We start from the raw sequence: 17,419 nt of genomic DNA on the forward strand, positions 1-17,419 counted from the left end.
ACATAGCTTGGTACAGGTAGATTTCTTAGGTGTCGATAACGTTGGCTTAGAAATTTGTAATCCAACGACTGCCTGGGTAAATTCAATGAATCCACTGTACTGACATCCAAAGTAACACGGCTCTTGTTAGAACCTGCAATTTCGATGGTCAATTTCTTTGAATTATTTTCTTTTCTTTGCATACCTCCTGTCCACCGCAGACAAAGGGGACTCGCCATACCATTCAATTGTAGTTCACTTGCCACTGATTTATCCAATAAACTAATAGACGAGCCTTCGTCAATAAAGGCAAATGTTTCAATGCTCTTATTGTTACCGTATATTTTAATAGGTATTATTTTAAATAAAATATTTGCCACAAAACTATTATGTGAGTTATTCATTGCTTCTTCGCTTACAATATTTACTTTGTTTTGATTATGGTTTGACGTTTCTTTATTCGTATTTTGTGTTGGTTGTTCTGAGTAACGATGTAAGGAAGAATGGTGATAATACTGGCAATTCTCTTCACCACATTTTTTCTTTCTTCTACATTCTCCTTTATGCAAACCCAAACAATATTGACATAATTTATGTGCTCTCACAACATTCCATTTTTCACCACGATTGGTATTTTGGGCAGTTGCCTAAACTTCTACAATTGTTCTTGCTACATACAACACCGATCATCACTATGAGAGTAAACAAAAGCTCTCTTGCTTGTGGTGGGTTTGTCGTTGGCAGCGCTGCTGCTATTTTCTCCATTACTCTGCTTCACAGTGGTGGATTCCAGTGATAATGTGCTGGCAGTCATTCCAATGCTAAACAACCAACTGTCAAACTCTTCCAAATTTTGTTTTTTGTTTTGGGCAATTAGCTGTTGCTTGAGAGTCGCCCATTGCATTTGATACGACGGTGGGAGTTTGTGCAATAATTGCTGAAGTAAAAAAGAATTGTTCAGTTCATTTGGTAAGTTGCTTGCTTTAATGGTGGCAAGAAGACTACGAACATTGATAGCAAATGAGGTAAGTGTTTGCAAATTATTCTCCTCTACTTTTGGAGACGAATTTATTCTATTTCTTATTGCATTTAATATTTTTTCAGGTTGACCATACAACATTCATAGCACGTCTATGACACCGGGTACATTGGAAGGATGAATTAGCAAATGTTGGACGCTATGTAGTGCATCACCTTTCAATGATTTTTGCAATCGAATCAAATTCTCACCATCAGAAAAGCAGCAAGTTGCTGTGGACCATTCGAAGGTAGAAATAAACAAAGGCCAGTCTTCGGGATGACCAGAAAATATCGGCAATTCCTTTGGAATCGATTGTCGCGCATTTACGCTGCTTTGTTGTAAATAATAAGTGTTGTTATAAGGCTCTAGTGATGTATTGTAAAAATGATTTGATGGTACGTGCATTGTTGACGAAATAGGCGCTTGATAAATAAATGTTTGTGGATTTGGTGAATGCATTACAGGTACAGTGGTACCGACAACTGGAGGTGGAGGAACACTATTTTGGTAAGAATGGTTTTGTTGTTCATTTACGGCATTTGGCACTTGGGGTGCAGTAGATTGGTGCGTTGTTCCACTACCCGTGGTGTTATTTTCGACAGTCGTATCCACATTGTTATCTACGGGTGAATGAGCGCTATTGCTGGAGTATTGTAATCAGAGTTTGCACTAACATTGGTTGTTGTATTTTGATCTGAGGGTGGCATGTTGATTTGGCTTGCTGTGTTTTGACATGTTTGAAGAGGTACATCAAAATATGAAGTTTCATCGGCCAAATAGGTTATTTGGTCATGTGATTGAATGTTAGTAGGTTCTTGGGCCGTTTCTTGTTCTTGCGCTATTTCAGACTGTTGATCGTGAGGTAATCTGTTTACCCAATTTTGAACTGATTGTGACCGAATCGAATTGCTATCATTATGGGTTTCAGCTTCTTCAAGGAGGCTATACTTTTTAATTATAAACTCCAAATTGAGATTTCGCTCTTCTTCGAGCCTCTGTAGCTGTAGTTGTATACTTCGTGACTGGGATTGTTGAGATCGGGTAGAACTATGACTTCTGCTACTAGGAGCTGGGGACGATGGCCTAACTAATGAACACTGACGGCAAGTATGGCTCGTTTTATCAGCAGTTATAAGGCAATTTTTATGACAAAGTCTATTGCATTTTATACATGAGACCATGTTTGTGTCAGGGGGATTAGCACACACTGGGCAGATATTACCATTTTTGTTTTGACCCTTTGAAATGTATGAATCCATAGTACTTACTGTGAGGTTGGCAATTTATTTGGCGCTATAGGTGAGTCAGGTGGAGATGATATATTATGCAAAAAGAATTTTAAAATGTTAAGAAGGCAATCGGCCAGGTCTAGCAGCTTCCACGGGGATTTTGAATAAAACACACCAGCTTAACAAAAGGCTTGATTTATTACGGCAAAGTGTATTACATATATTAAAATTCCTACATGAAAATAACCAAATTTAACAATTTTCGAAAAAGTGATGGTAAAATAAACCTACTTTTTGGTATGGAAACCACTAGATGTATTTCGCAAATATTCGGACTATAAATCTATCTCCAGATCACGGCGCATTGGCCAACGTACAACTATGGACTGACACTGTAAAAATGGCGAATACCAAGGGACGCTACTTGACAATTACTTTACAAAATTTCGATAAATAAAATAAGACATCAAATAAATATATTTAGACGATTAGTAACTAATTCTTATCTAAATATCCGATACAGCGTTACCAGACGTAAAATAAATAAAAACGTATTCAAATTAAGGCGATTTTGCATTTAGCGTTAACAGTACGAGTAAAAGATTCTGAATTACACTTTAATAAAATGTCCATAACGAGAATTTGAATTTATATTTGTAACAGATATAGATTCCCAGGCAAATATCAATTTGAAATCAAATGTTATGTCTGGAACTTTGTAATATCACTGTGCCTAAAGGTCTCAACACTATTTGTTATGAATGAAAATATTAAACATCGATAATGAATGAATGCCAAAAAAACTAAGTCATGAATGAAGGTATGTAAACAAAACGTAAACTTTACATACTTTATTACATATAACACGAAAATTACATATCTAAATTTTTTCACTTCTTACATTTCATTCATGATTTTATTTTGTTTTTGAAACGATGAATGGGGAGAGTAAGATATACCACTCATCAAAAAAATAACGAAAGTGTTATACTACTGTGTTGCTTTTGTAATATCATTCATTCATTATGGATCACAATAACAACTTGTATCACCAATAAATTATTTTTGTTTTATATTTTTTTCCTTTATCGTACTCACCAAACCATCCAAGATCGTTGAGGCCTCAGCGTAGTGTCTGGTTGATGTTTTTATTGTTGTTGATACTGTAGCTAGCTAAAATGCAATTTGGTTATGGATCTTAATGAGAGCAATGGCACAGTGCTTCGAAACTGACATTTTCTACTAACTTCAAAAAGTTTAACATCATAAATTTAACTTTGCATGATATCAAAATATGTTTTTTTAATTTTAATTCGGAATTCAAAATATTAAATTCAATAACATTTTAATATTAATTTTAAATAAGAATAAATTATTTTTTTTTACTTAATAAAATTTGAATTAACATTTTAAATTTTTACCTTCGAAATTTTTTCCATGTTATGAAGGTTTTCTTGTTGTTATTTTGTTATCTAGGTACTATCAAAATAATTTAACTTAGTTAACTAGTTTTTTTAGCGTAATTTAATTTTTGTTTTCATATCATTTTGGTTTTAATTGACTAAGGGTTTGAAATCTTAGTTCAATTACCCGTGAGAGGTTTCTTGGATTTTAGAACCTCAAAAACAAAACATGAAATGAAATCAAGTAGAGAATGGATTTGTAAATTAGGCTCATTACAAGTTTTATGATACTTAGCTTAATTTTGAAGTTTTGTTTTTTTCTGAAGAGTTTCTAAATAAATTTTTAAGCACATTTGCCACCACTCTTGCACCAAAAGAAAGAAATACTCTCAAAGAGGTGACTTGATGGATTTCTTTGATTTTGAGAATAAATGATGCTATTATACTCTGGACCAGGTTACTTCCCGGTAATTGCTCGATATCATCACTACTGGACTTTTACCACAAATAAATGCAACGCCTGGTTCCATAGGTATGGATCTGTATCGGTCGAGACTTCAACACCGGTCTCTTTTGGACACGCTAGTACTCCAGCGTTCCAAGTGGTCTCTCGATCTTGCAAGATGGACCGATGATAATTTGAACAATGTGCCTTGACAACTTTGTTGCGTTTCACAGAATAATATCAAGAAAGACTTCTATACCTCGAAGTCTAGAATTTTCCTATCGAAGAAACACAAAAAATTCGGCCACGTTTTAGACTTATTTTATTCCGATTTAAATCGGGCAAAATTTTAAAAAAGTACCTTTCGGGTTGGTAAAAAAGGTGGAAGTTACTAAAATTTTTAAAATTTTGCAGCTTTATTTCACCAGATTGCAAATTTCACAAATGATTAAGTCACTCACGCCAAATATAATTTCTGGCTGGTTTTTACTTTACCGCGGGTATTCGCAAAAAGAAAGGAAGTATAAGCGACTTTGCTTTATCAATGAGACCTGTCACTCTAGCAAAATATCAGGCACAGTGGAATGTAAAAGCGCAAGTTGGTACTTTTGCGTACGATTGCCATAGAGATGGTACTTGACCTCTTCGTACAATGTCCAAGTACTGTATAAATAAATTTTCCTTTACCTTTAAGTGATGACACCAATATAATGAATTTATGACCAATATAATTTCGAATGTTGTCAAAAAGAAATATAAAAGGAGGATTTGGAAAATAACTCAATCCTAGCTAAACAAAAATGTTTAGTCATATTACATTCAAGTGACAAATTTTATGAATTTTTAAAGTTTAAAAAATATGTGCTCTCTTATATGAATGAAAATTCACAAAAAGGAACAAACGTATTACTCATACAATTTAATTAAGATGTAATCCCGATACACGATGGATATCATAAAAAAATTTTGTCTTGACCTGCCTTAAATTTTTTGAAAATAAAATAATCGAAATTGGCCACTACAAAACTGGATAATATGGTCAATTTTGAAACCATATTAGCCAGAAACTCTGATATGTTTTGGTGTGTGCATATGCATAGTCTAGTGGAAAGTTCCCACAATCTTCCCATCCAAATCCTCAAGAATGTAGTAGTTGCTGCCCAACTTTTCCCTTATACGAGCTTTCACAAATAATGGAGCAAGTTTGGCATTGAAATGCTTTTCCAAACTACTTTGGACAAAATTGCGTCTCATGACCTGTTGTCCCACATGGAAAGTTTGTGGTCTACTACGTAAGTTGTACTGGCGCTGATTCATTTCGTAAGCCTTTCGTATAGATTTCAGAACATCATTTCTGACCAGCTGTAGTTGGTCATCACGACTAAGTCTACATGTAGGCTCATCGACTGATCTTAAATTTCTCAAAAGAGCAAAAGTGGAACCATGAGTCACCATATCGAAACCATAAAGTACATGGTAAGGGGAAGTGTCTATAGCTTGATGATATGAGTTTCTCAAAGCGCAGCTGATGGCACTTAAGTTTTCATCCCAGTTTGTATGGTCCCCTTTAAGATAAGCTCGAATTCCAGCTATCAGCGACCTATTAACACGCTCAGACGCGTTAGCCTGAGGTGAATACAATGCGGTATACCTGTGTTCTATCCCCAATGAAGTGAAAAAACATTAAGGTCGTTCGCCTTAAATTGCGAACCATTGTCGCTGACAATTATCTCCGGTACTCCAAAACAATGGAAAATTTGTTTTTTCCAAAAATTCATTAATTTTTCCGGATGTGAATTTTCTCATTGGATGCAACCAATGGTATTTGCTAAACTGATCGAGTACGATCAACAATCCAATATTGCCATTTTTACTGCGGGGATATGGGCCAAGTAGGTCTACATACAACCGCTGAAATGGTCGTTCTGAAATTGCCTGTCTTCCCATTTCCGGCCTCATCACAAAATTAGGCGCTTTAGTAGACCTACAGGTGTCACATTCCCGTATAAAATCACGAATATCTTTAATCATAGCTGGCCAATAAAACCATCTTCTAATCAAGTCCACTGTCTTGGTCATTCCTCCATGCGCAGCAGTGGGAGGATTGTGAAATCGACTTATCAAATCCTTACGTAAACCTAATGGTATCCACAATTTCCAATTCTTATCTTCGTCCTGTTCTATACCATTATAATGCCCAGTACGAATGTACACAAACCCATCAACAATTTTAACATCAGGAAATTTTTCCTGATTCTCACGGATATTACATCTCAAATCCTCATACTCCTGGCCAGGGATCCGGAGCGGTCCATTTTTTTCGCTCCGCTCCGCTCCCGCTCCGGAGAAAAAAAAACCGCTCCGCTCCACGCTCCGCTCCGAGAAAAAAATAGTCGCTCCGCTCCGCTCCACGCTCCGCTCCGCTCCTCTTCGAGAAAATTATAGTACAAACATTGTATTATTTGTTCAATTGAGTTTTATTTTATTTAGAAAAATCGGGCGGTACATATATGGGAGCTATAGCTAAATCTGAACCGATTTCGATGCTTTTTGCACATTTACTAGTTAGTGCTATAGAAGATTACATTTCGCCAACTTTGAGTAAGATCGGTTGATAAATAAGGGTTTTATGACCTAATTTGGAAAAATCGGGCGATACATATATATGGGACCTATATCTAAATCTTAACAGATTTCGATGAAATTTTCAGACTTAAGGATGATACAGAAGATTATTTTGTGCTAAATTTGACGACGATCGGTTAGTAAAAAAGTGCAACGTGACCCCATTTGTCGAAATCGGGCAATACATATATATGGGAGCTATATCTAAATTTGATCCGATTTCTTCCAAATTCAATAACGTTCGTCCTTGTGCCCAAAAAAACTCCCTGTACCAAATTTCATCAAAATCGGTTAATAATTGCGACCGAAATCCTGTGAACAACAAATACATGGACAGACGGACGGATGGACAGACGGACACCAAGCGCTAGATCGACTCAGGAGGTGATTCTTAGTCGATCGGTATATATTTTATGGGGTCTAAAATCAATATTTCTTGTAGGCACATTTTTTGGCAGATCAAACTTATTATACCCTAACCACTATGTGGTTTAGGGTATAATGACTTTAAAACAATGTGTTGAAACATTTTATTAACTTTGAAGATTTTTACAGAAATATTAAATCCATTTTGACTTCATTAAAACGAAATTTGCATTCATGTTAGGATACACATTTTTATGTCGAATCATTTAGCTATAAGGATAAACAGACTTCATTGAAAAGTTTAGAGACTTTTAGACAAGGAAAAACTTTTTTCAGAGAAATACGTCTTCTATTCTAAGCAAAATTCGTATTTGAAGCGTGTGAAGTATTTGGCCTCCCGACAATATTCTTTGCGGTGCACCATCTACTATTTAATATGTGATAGAAACCAAATTTATGAAAATGGACCAAAATGGACCAAATTCTGTTTGGTCTGACCATCGGACCAAATTTAAAAATTAGAAATCTTTTGGACCAATTTTGGTCCGATCGGACCAAAACGGCAACGCTGATTGGAATTGAAAGTCTATACACAGAGTAGAAGTAACTACTCTCCGAAAGTTTTTTTATACCCTCCACCATAGGATGGGGGTATATTAACTTTGTCATTCCGTTTGTAACACATCGAAATATTGCTCTAAGACCCCATAAAGTATATATATTCTGGGTCGTGGTGAAATTCTGAGTCGATCTAAGCATGTCCGTCCGTCCGTCTGTCCGTCCGTCCGTCTGTCCGGCTGTCCGTCCGTCTGTGGAAATCACGCTAACTTCCGAACGAAACAAGCTATCGACTTGAAACTTGGCACAAGTAGTTGTTATTGATGTAGGTCGGATGGTATTGAAAATGGGCCATATCGGACCACGTTTACGTATAGCCCCCATATAAACCGATCCCCAAATTTGGCTTGGGGAGCCTCCCGGAGCAGCAAAATTCATCCGATCCGGTTGAAATTTGGTACGTGGTCTTAGTATACGGTTTCTAACAACCATGCAAAAATTGGTCCATATCGGTCCATAATTATATATAGCCCCCATATAAACCGATCCCCAGATTTGACCTCCGGAGCCTCTTGGAGGGGCAAAATTCATCCGATCCGATTGAAATTTGGTACCTGATGTTAGTATATGGTCTCTAACAACCATGCAAAAATTGGTCCATATCGGTCCATAATTATATATAGTTCCCATATAAACCATCCCCAGATTTGACGTCCGGAACCTCTTGGAGGAGCAAAAGTCATCCGATACGGTTGAAATTTGGTACATTTTGTCAATATATGGCCTCTAACAGCCATGTAAAAATTGGTCCATATCGGTCTTTAGTTATATATAGCCGATGACTTATTACACAAAAATTGGTCCATATCGCCAAAAATAATCTACCAAAACTTTATTTCCATAGAAAATTTTGTCAAATTTTATTACTATAGAAAGTTTTGTCAAAATTTCATTTCTATAGAAAGTTTTGTCAAAAGTTTATTTCTATACAAATGTTTGTCAAAATTTTATTTCCATAGAAAATTTTGTCAAAATTTTATTTCTATAGAAAATTTTGTAATCTACCAAAACTTTATTTCCATAGAAAATTTTGTAAAATTTTATTACTATAGAAAGTTTTGTTAAAATTTCATTTCTATAGAAAGTTTTGTCAAAAGTTTATTTCTATAGAAATGTTTGTCAAAATTTTATTTCTATAGAAAATTTTGTAAAAAATTTATTTCTGTAGAAAATTTTGTCAACATTTTATTTCTATACAAAATTTTGTCAAAATTTCATTTCTATACAAAATTTTATCAACATTTTATTTCTATAGAAATTTTTGCCAAAATTGTATTGCTATAGAAAATTTTGTCAACATTTTACTTCCATAGAAAATTTTGTCAACATTTTATTTCTATAGAAAATTTTGTCAAGTTTTTATTTCTATAGAAAATTTTGTCAAATTTTTATTTCTATAGAAAATTTTGTCAAAATTTTATTTCTATAGAAAATTTTGTCAAACTAGATTATATACGTATTTAATCGGCCTTTTTTTGTTTAATATATACCCCGTATGGGCTAACTTACAATTTAGAAGACAGTGCTAAAAAGTTTTACGATACCTTGCCATCGGCAAGTGCTATCGCAACCCAAGTAATTCGATTGTGGATGACAGCCTTTAGTAGAAGTTCCTACGCAATCCATGGTGGAGGGTACATAAGATTCGGCCTGGCCGAACTTACGGCCGTATATACTTGTTTTGTTTTGCAACAGACGTAGAGAAGAGGTTTTGTTATATTTGTAATGTGTGTGTGTATGTTTATGTTTGCAACAACCTCCATCGACATCAGTCCGTGGTATACCTACGAATATTCTTACTCAGATCTAGTGTTGCCTAATTTCGCCTTTTTTCCCTTTATTGTATAATAAATGTATATGCGCAAATTTTTCAACCAAAATTGAAACTATCCATAATTTTAATTAAATTTTCGAGAACTAATATCAGAAATAAGAGAATGCTAGGATATAGTACAATAGTAAAGCAAATATGAATGTCCTTACACTGAAAAAAAGCATGCCCGGTTCCAAAGATTTTGTCTTTACTTTAACAGTTTGGGTATTAATTCCGAGCCAAAGAAGCGGAGAATACAAGTAAGGATACTTTAAAGACGTAATTCTCTTTTAAATTTGGGGGTTATGTACTTGCTTCTAGGAAGCAAATGTTAATTTTTCATTTTTTTTAGATTTTTTTCGTCCGTTGTTATCAAAATCCTTTAAAAACGAGTTAACGAGTTATTTTTTTTTCCATATTAAGACTCGACTTCCAGTAGAAATTATGCTATGTTTCAAGAAAAAAGCGATTTTTTGAGATGCAAAAAGGAAACAAATTTAAAGACAATTTTATTAATTTTAAAGAATTTTTCTTAATTATTAAAGTCACGTTGACCTTACCTCTTTCATGTTATGATACACATTTTTAAGTAAAATCACTTAATTATAAGGACAGTACAACTTCATTCAAAAGTTTATTGCCTTTTCGACAAGAAAAAAACTTTATTTTAGAGAAATACGTCTTCCATGTTAAGCAAAATTTGCATTCTTATTCTAAGGACATGGAATCTTTGACTTCACGACAATATTTTTTTCAGTGTAGAAAACTAAAAAATTAAATATAAATAAGATCGTTTAATTGCATTTATTTGACGTTCATTACAACCATCTTTGTAGTAATACGGGATGAAATTGATCGAAAGTACTATTGTTACTTTTACAACACATACTAGAGATATATTTTGACATTTGCCGTTTTTGAAAACAATTACTAAAAAAACACGTTGTGTTTTTCCCAATGTACGTACGTACAAAAATACATATCGTACATTTTAAACGTTTACTCACACTACGCTAAGTACTAGCTAAATTTGAAATTACCTACACAGTGTAATTTCAAAGTTACACATTTCATTCAAGTAATATTTTATTCGGAGCGGAGCGGTTTTTCATTTGGAAACCGCTCCGCTCCCGCTCCGCTCCGGATTTTAGAAATGCCGCTCCCGCTCCGGCTAAAAACGGGCTTGCTCCGCTCCGCTCCGGATCCCTGCTCCTGGCTATTGAAAAAAGGTGAATTTAGGTCGATCTCGGGTTGAATTAGTTCAACAGAGGCAATCTCCTCATGGTATATCCTGGACAGCGCATCCGGGACTACATTATCCTTACCTCGCCTGTGGCTTATCGAAAATTTATAAGCCTGCAGCTTTAATACCCACCGAGCCAATCTACCACTTAAGTTCGGTTGTTTCATAAGCCATACAAGGCTCTAGTGATCTGTGATCACTTCGAACTCTTGTAACTCAAGATAGCAACGGAACTTTTCTATTGCCTCAACCGCAGCGAGGCACTCTCGCTCGGTTACACTATAATTTCGTTGCGATGTATTAAGTTTCCGACTGATAAACGCTATAGGTCTCTCCTGTCCTTGCTCATCCAGTTGTACGAGTACCCGATACCATAATCGCTGGCATCACAATGCAGGTAGAATTTTTTCGAAAAATCTGGATTCGCTAAAACCGGAGAGGAACTAAGTAAATCCTTAATTTTCTCAAATACTTTTTGAGCCTCTGGCGTCCAGATGAATTTTTCTTGCTTGACAGGGTTTCGGTAATAGGGAACACGATTGTGGAGAAGTTCGCAATGAACCTCCTATACCACCCTGCGATGCCTAAAAACCCACGTACTTGACGCAAATTCTTCGGTATGGGCCAGTTACGAATAGCAAGAACTTTTTCGGGATCCGTGCTAATTCCTCCATTTCCTATTACGTATCCTAAATATTGAACACGTGTCACGCAAAAGCGACTTTTCGACACGTTTAGGGTTAAATTAGCACGCCGAAATTGTTCGGCTAGTCGTACAAGCACTGAAAGGTGTTGAGTGAAATCTTCAGAAACTACGACTAAGTCATCGAGATACCCAAAGACACAGTATTTCAAATCAGCCGGAATAATATCATCCATAAGTCTACACATTGTTTGTGGGGCATTGCACAGTCCGAATGGCATTACCACAAATTGGTAGAGTGGTCTGCCAGGGACTGTGAATGCAGTAATAGACTTGGATGAATCATCCAGACCGATTTGCCAATATGCATCTTTGAGATCTAACTTTGTAATAATATTCGCCTTGGGCAATCGGGCGAATATGCCTTCAATCGAGGGCAAAGGATGTAATGGAACTATTTGATTAACCTTGGCTAATGGTGGAAATTGTTTGGAGATAGAAGTGGACGGGCGGGAGCCATTGATACGACTAGCGGTCAGCCGGGTGGGGTGGTTTCTTGTCCACAAAAATCCCTCTACCAGTTCACGTTCTCAACACAATTAAATTTTTTATAGACTCCCTTCAAAAAATACAAAATTAAATGATATATAAAACTGTCCCCATTTACTGAAAAATAAATATCAACTATAGCCCGAAAATAAAGACCTAGTTACCCCTGATGTACTGGAGTATTTCGCATCTTCACCCTCCCTACCATGATTTCAGCGTGGCGAAAGAATTTTTAACTAAAATCCCTAAACCGAAGACTATAGGTTTTCCCTCTTACATCCTGTAAGAAAACACTAGGCAAATTACAAATTCATTATTCTTAAAATATTTATTCACCATAAATAATTATATATCATACCGTACATATTCAAAATTTTAACATCCCTCTTAGGGTTAATAATTCATATATTCTTATTATGTTTTTCCGAAGAGTGTTCCTTCTGTAGCTATGTAAGGTGTTATAATGCCATGATGGACGACTATTTATTTCTTGACTGCCGGCATCAAACATAGTGCCTTTTTCCGACAGCTCATAAATAATAACTATATTACATTCTTTTTTTTGGCAATTGCTTTTCAATAGATGACTTCAAGCAAATTAAATGGGAAAAAGCCAATATACCAATTTCGTCATCTTGGTCTCCGAACCAAAGCACGGCAAAATGGATGAAATTTGTTACACGATGTGGACCATCAAGAAGCGAAAATCCTGGTGCTTGTTCTCCTTGTGGATATTCCAAGTTTTTTTTTCGGCCAGAAACCTTCTTCCACTTTTTGCGGTTTGCGAGAGTCGATGTGGCGATGCAATAAAATGATGGAAAAGGCCCTGTCGTCTTGAGGAAATAGCTGCACCAGTAGATTTCTTAGAAGTTTTCCCAATTACAAAAAAAATTGGTTTTCTCGCTTCACGTGGGTAAAGAAATTATAGCCGAGTCGGCAATTTCTTGAATTTTTTTCTTCTTTGAATTCTAAAGAAAATATGTCCGGAGAACACACACGTATTGCCGAAGAGATTCGATTTAAAAAATTGTATAGATTTTTGGTTACTCTATTTCAAAGATTTTTCACAATTTTTCCGAATTTCTATTTCTTTCCAAAGAATTACAGCGATTTTAAATAGCGGAACACTTGCTGATACCTTGAGAGTTGGACGAAAAAGGAAGTGAAAAAAATGATTTATAGAGCAAACCTCTCATACTCTCGTTAAAACGTAATTGGCAATTGCTGACAATATTCATAAGACAGGTCGTATGATGTGGTTATTTAATCGATTATAGGGCAATCGAAATTTTGAGGGTCGATAATACCGTACAGACTAAAGAAAAATTGAGTTTTATAATATGGCTAGTATTAAAGGTGAATTAATAGGAATATTTTTAATGCGACAAATGAATCTAGTATTAATAATGTTGGTTCAGAAGAACAAAGAAGGTGCAAATATCAAGAATACAAATATTAGAATGGGAAATAAACGAAATCAAAAATTAAAGATTAATTAAAATGAATTACAATTAAGAATATTTTATGCGCTAAAATACTCGGACATCGACCAAAAACTTCAGATGACATAAGTTTGTCTAAATCAGATTGCAGAAAAAAAAAAACAAAAAATGGCAATAAAATTACGGATGGACGGACGGACCGCAGACGGACGGTTTTATATCTTTGCATGGATAAAAAAGCAGCATTACAAGGATACGCATCCTTTTTGGTAACATTGTTCACCTTCCTCGCGTCTAAACAAAGTCGCACCTTGTTGGGTTTAAGCACCATACGCATTGGCGAACTCCATGCTGACGTGGACGGCTCAATAACTCCTAACTTAAGCATTCTGTCTATCTCGGTGTACATTAACTTTTCCACGGCGGGGGACACCGGATAAAAGCGTTGCTTTATAGGTTTTGAGTCGCCCACATCAATACTGTGCCGTATTAGTGTGGTTCTACCCAGACCCTGTTTCTCAAAATTTGGAAACAATGAAATTACAGAATCTAGTTGCGCACGTTGCGTGGAAGTTAGTGGAAAATAAGGTTCATCAACACTTAAAGAATTAGTGGGATTATTATCTGACTGACATTCGGACTTTTGAAATTCGGACGGACATTTAACAGAATCACTTCTCACTTCAAATTCCCCAGAATCTATATTAAATAAGGACTTGTCTATGATATCGACAGACTGCACTACGTTTGCCATTAAATCAAATTTCTTCCAGAAGTCAATTCCTAGAATAAATTTCTGGGATATCGTCGGAACGATAAACAAATTCATGGGCCGAGTCTTATCTTTAAACGAAACGTTTACATTGAGCCATCCGATAACTTTTTGAGGAGTTCCATCAGCTGTATGGACAGATGTATGACATTTGTAAAAATTTGGAAATTTTGAAAAATCCCTTTTTGCTAGATCAGACCCTAAGCAAGTGATACTTGCTCCAGTATCTAACAATCCATATTCAGTAATATCCAAAAAAGAAATTTTGGCGTAAAACCGATTGTCCTTGGAGCTAGAAATTATAGCCGATATCAAAAGTCTATTTCCTAATTTCCTATTCTTATAAAACCTACGTAAGCGAAGGGTCGATCGCTTAGGTTTTATGTGGCATATCTCTCCGACAGAGTCATTTCCAAATATCTGTTTACGCTTGGCCAGATAGATTTCAAGTCTCCTGTGATAAGGAAGTCTTGGGAATAAAATATCAGAATAACTCGAGTCCTGCTCGGTTGTAGAAACAGCTCGTTGCAAAATTCTAACGTCTTTAAAATCTAAAGTAGATTTTAAATTAAATTGTCCCTCAGTGTCATTATAGATTTTATCCGAAGATATAATCGGGGTCATATCAGGTGAATTTAAAAATGAATATGAAACATTTTCCTCAAGGACCTTATCTAGAGAGGGTCCTTTACAGGAATCTGATGCCTCAAGTTTTTTTGTCTTGCGATTCAGATATCGTGGGCATTGCGGCTTATAAGTATTTTTTTCTCCGCATCCATAACAAAACACCGTCTTTTCAGCAAGACAATCCTCCCACAAATGTCCTATTTGATCGCAGTTTCAACAACGAATAATTTTTTCCGGTTTATAAATTGCTTCGATAGCTGCTTCGACAATCTCTGTGGGATTGTCCTGTAAGGTCTCACTATCAAAGTCTAATTCAGAAATTTGCCTTCGATTGGCATTGCTTGGAACATTCCTTGTGGCAAAATTTCGTCGAACGTATTCATCGTTCAAAAAACTCTCCCTCATCTGTACTAGTCGACGAAGATGGGAAATTGAACTAATGGGTATATATAGTAGTTCATGCCGGATATCCGGTCTTAAGTTCCGTGTGAGTATTTCTATAAGCTCCGTCTCTGACATAGGAGCAGGCAGCCTATCTACAATTGAAGAAATTGATTCATAAAAATTATCGAACGTTTCTCCCGGTCGCTGCTTGCGACCACGAAGTTCCTCACGAATGTCGTAAGTAGACCGATAGTCCTTGTACTGCAAACGTAAATCGTCACAAAATTGGCCCCACTCAATAACCTCAACTTGTTTACGATACCTCCACAACCATGAACTAGCTTTTCCCGTAAGTAAAATATGCAAATTCTTGCAAATAATAGAAAAATCCCCATTGAAATTATCACGAGTCAATGTACTCAATCTATAAAGAAACTCTTCGACATGTAAAGAATTTTGAGACCCATCGAACTTCAACCCCCAGTTTTGAATTATAGATGTGATTTTATCTGTATGAAAAGTGGACGAAGTACCAGAAGCAAAGCTATGGTTTGGTGTTTGAGCTTGGACATTAGGTATATATGAAGTGGACCGTGGTATTGTATTTGGTAAAGGGTTATGAGAATCCGGTTCTACAGGCGCTCTAGGAGCCAAATTCAAATTCGAAAGAATCCTACTCAAATTGTCCTGAATCATTCGGTTAATTTCACCATAGTCAATTCCTATATCTCGATTAGTATTCCTAGCAGTCTCTTCCTGAGGTACCGTAGCAGGATTACTAGGATTTCCCGGTAATGAAAAATTCTGTTGTTCATTGTGATTTGAATTAGGTGTCTGCGTAGTAACTGGAGGAAATATATTCCTCACATAACTCCGAGTAAGATATTGCTTACTCATAGCACCGCGGGGTTTACCTGAAGGTTTCGATACCTTCTTTGTAAAAACAAATCTTTGTAAATCTGACAAGCAGCAAATTTGTTTACAGACCGGACACTCAGATTCATTCATCAAAAAATTTTCTATGCACGCCCTATGAAAACCATGATCACATTTTCTAATTAGCAAGCATTCTATTTTCTCATGCATTAATTCATTACAAAGGCGACATAATAGGTCAGTTTTTCGTGATTCCGAATTAAGAGGCGAATTTATCATTCCGGAGGCAGAAGCCTCATGTGGAGCCAAAGAACTAGATTGGTTTAAAATCAAATCGGTTGATTGAAATGGATCTTGATTTTGAGATTGACCCTTTGAAGGATCTGCAATCGGACTATGTCCAAGTGGCATTTTGTTACTTTTAAAATTTAAGAAATTGAACAAAAACAACAACAAAAATCAAAGAGAAGTTATTGTCTAAGTAGACGACTGACTCAATCATTAATACTTGGTTTTCCTGTATGAAAAAGAAATGTGGGTAGGCTTATCTCTAAATATCTGATCAACACTGGTAACAAAACTTGGTCACACAGGAAAACACTTTAATTTTCTAGTAATTCATTATATCAAGAACAATATTTTTATTTCAACCCATAAAGAATTATATATGTAATTATATCAAAAATCTTAAACCTAGCAAATAATTTTAGATTGAGTATTTTCAAACATGAAAATATATAAAACAACAAAAATGTATATAAATACTATTTTCGATTATTACTAAATAGGTAAGAAAAAAATCTTTAATTTGTACGAGTAAAAGATTCTGAATTACACTTTAATAAAATGTCCATAACGAGAATTTGAATTTATATTTGTAACAGATATAGATTCCCAGGCAAATATCAATTTGAAATCAAATGTTATGTCTGGAACTTTGTAATATACCTGTGCCTAAAGGTCTCAACACTATTTGTTATGAATGGAAATATTAAACATCGATAATGAATGAATGCCAAAAAAAAAAAACTAAGTCATGAATGAAGGTATGTAAACAAAACGTAAACTTTACATACTTTATTACATATAACACAAAAATTACATATCTACATTTTTTCACTTCTTACATTTCATTCATGATTTTATTTTGTTTTTGAAACGATGAATGGGGAGAGTAAGATATACCACTCATCAACAAAATAACGAAAGTGTTATACTACTGTGTTGCTTTTGTAATATCATTCATTCATTATGGATCACAATAACAACTTGTATCACCAATAAATTATTTTTGTTTTATATTTTTTTCCTTTATCGTACTCACCAAACCATCCAAGATCGTTGAGACCTCAGCGTAGTGTCTGGTTGATGTTTTTATTGTGTT

The sequence above is a fragment of the Haematobia irritans genome, chromosome 4, assembly GCF_050003625.1.
Source record: "Haematobia irritans isolate KBUSLIRL chromosome 4, ASM5000362v1, whole genome shotgun sequence".
In the NCBI taxonomy this organism is placed as follows: domain Eukaryota; kingdom Metazoa; phylum Arthropoda; class Insecta; order Diptera; family Muscidae; genus Haematobia; species Haematobia irritans.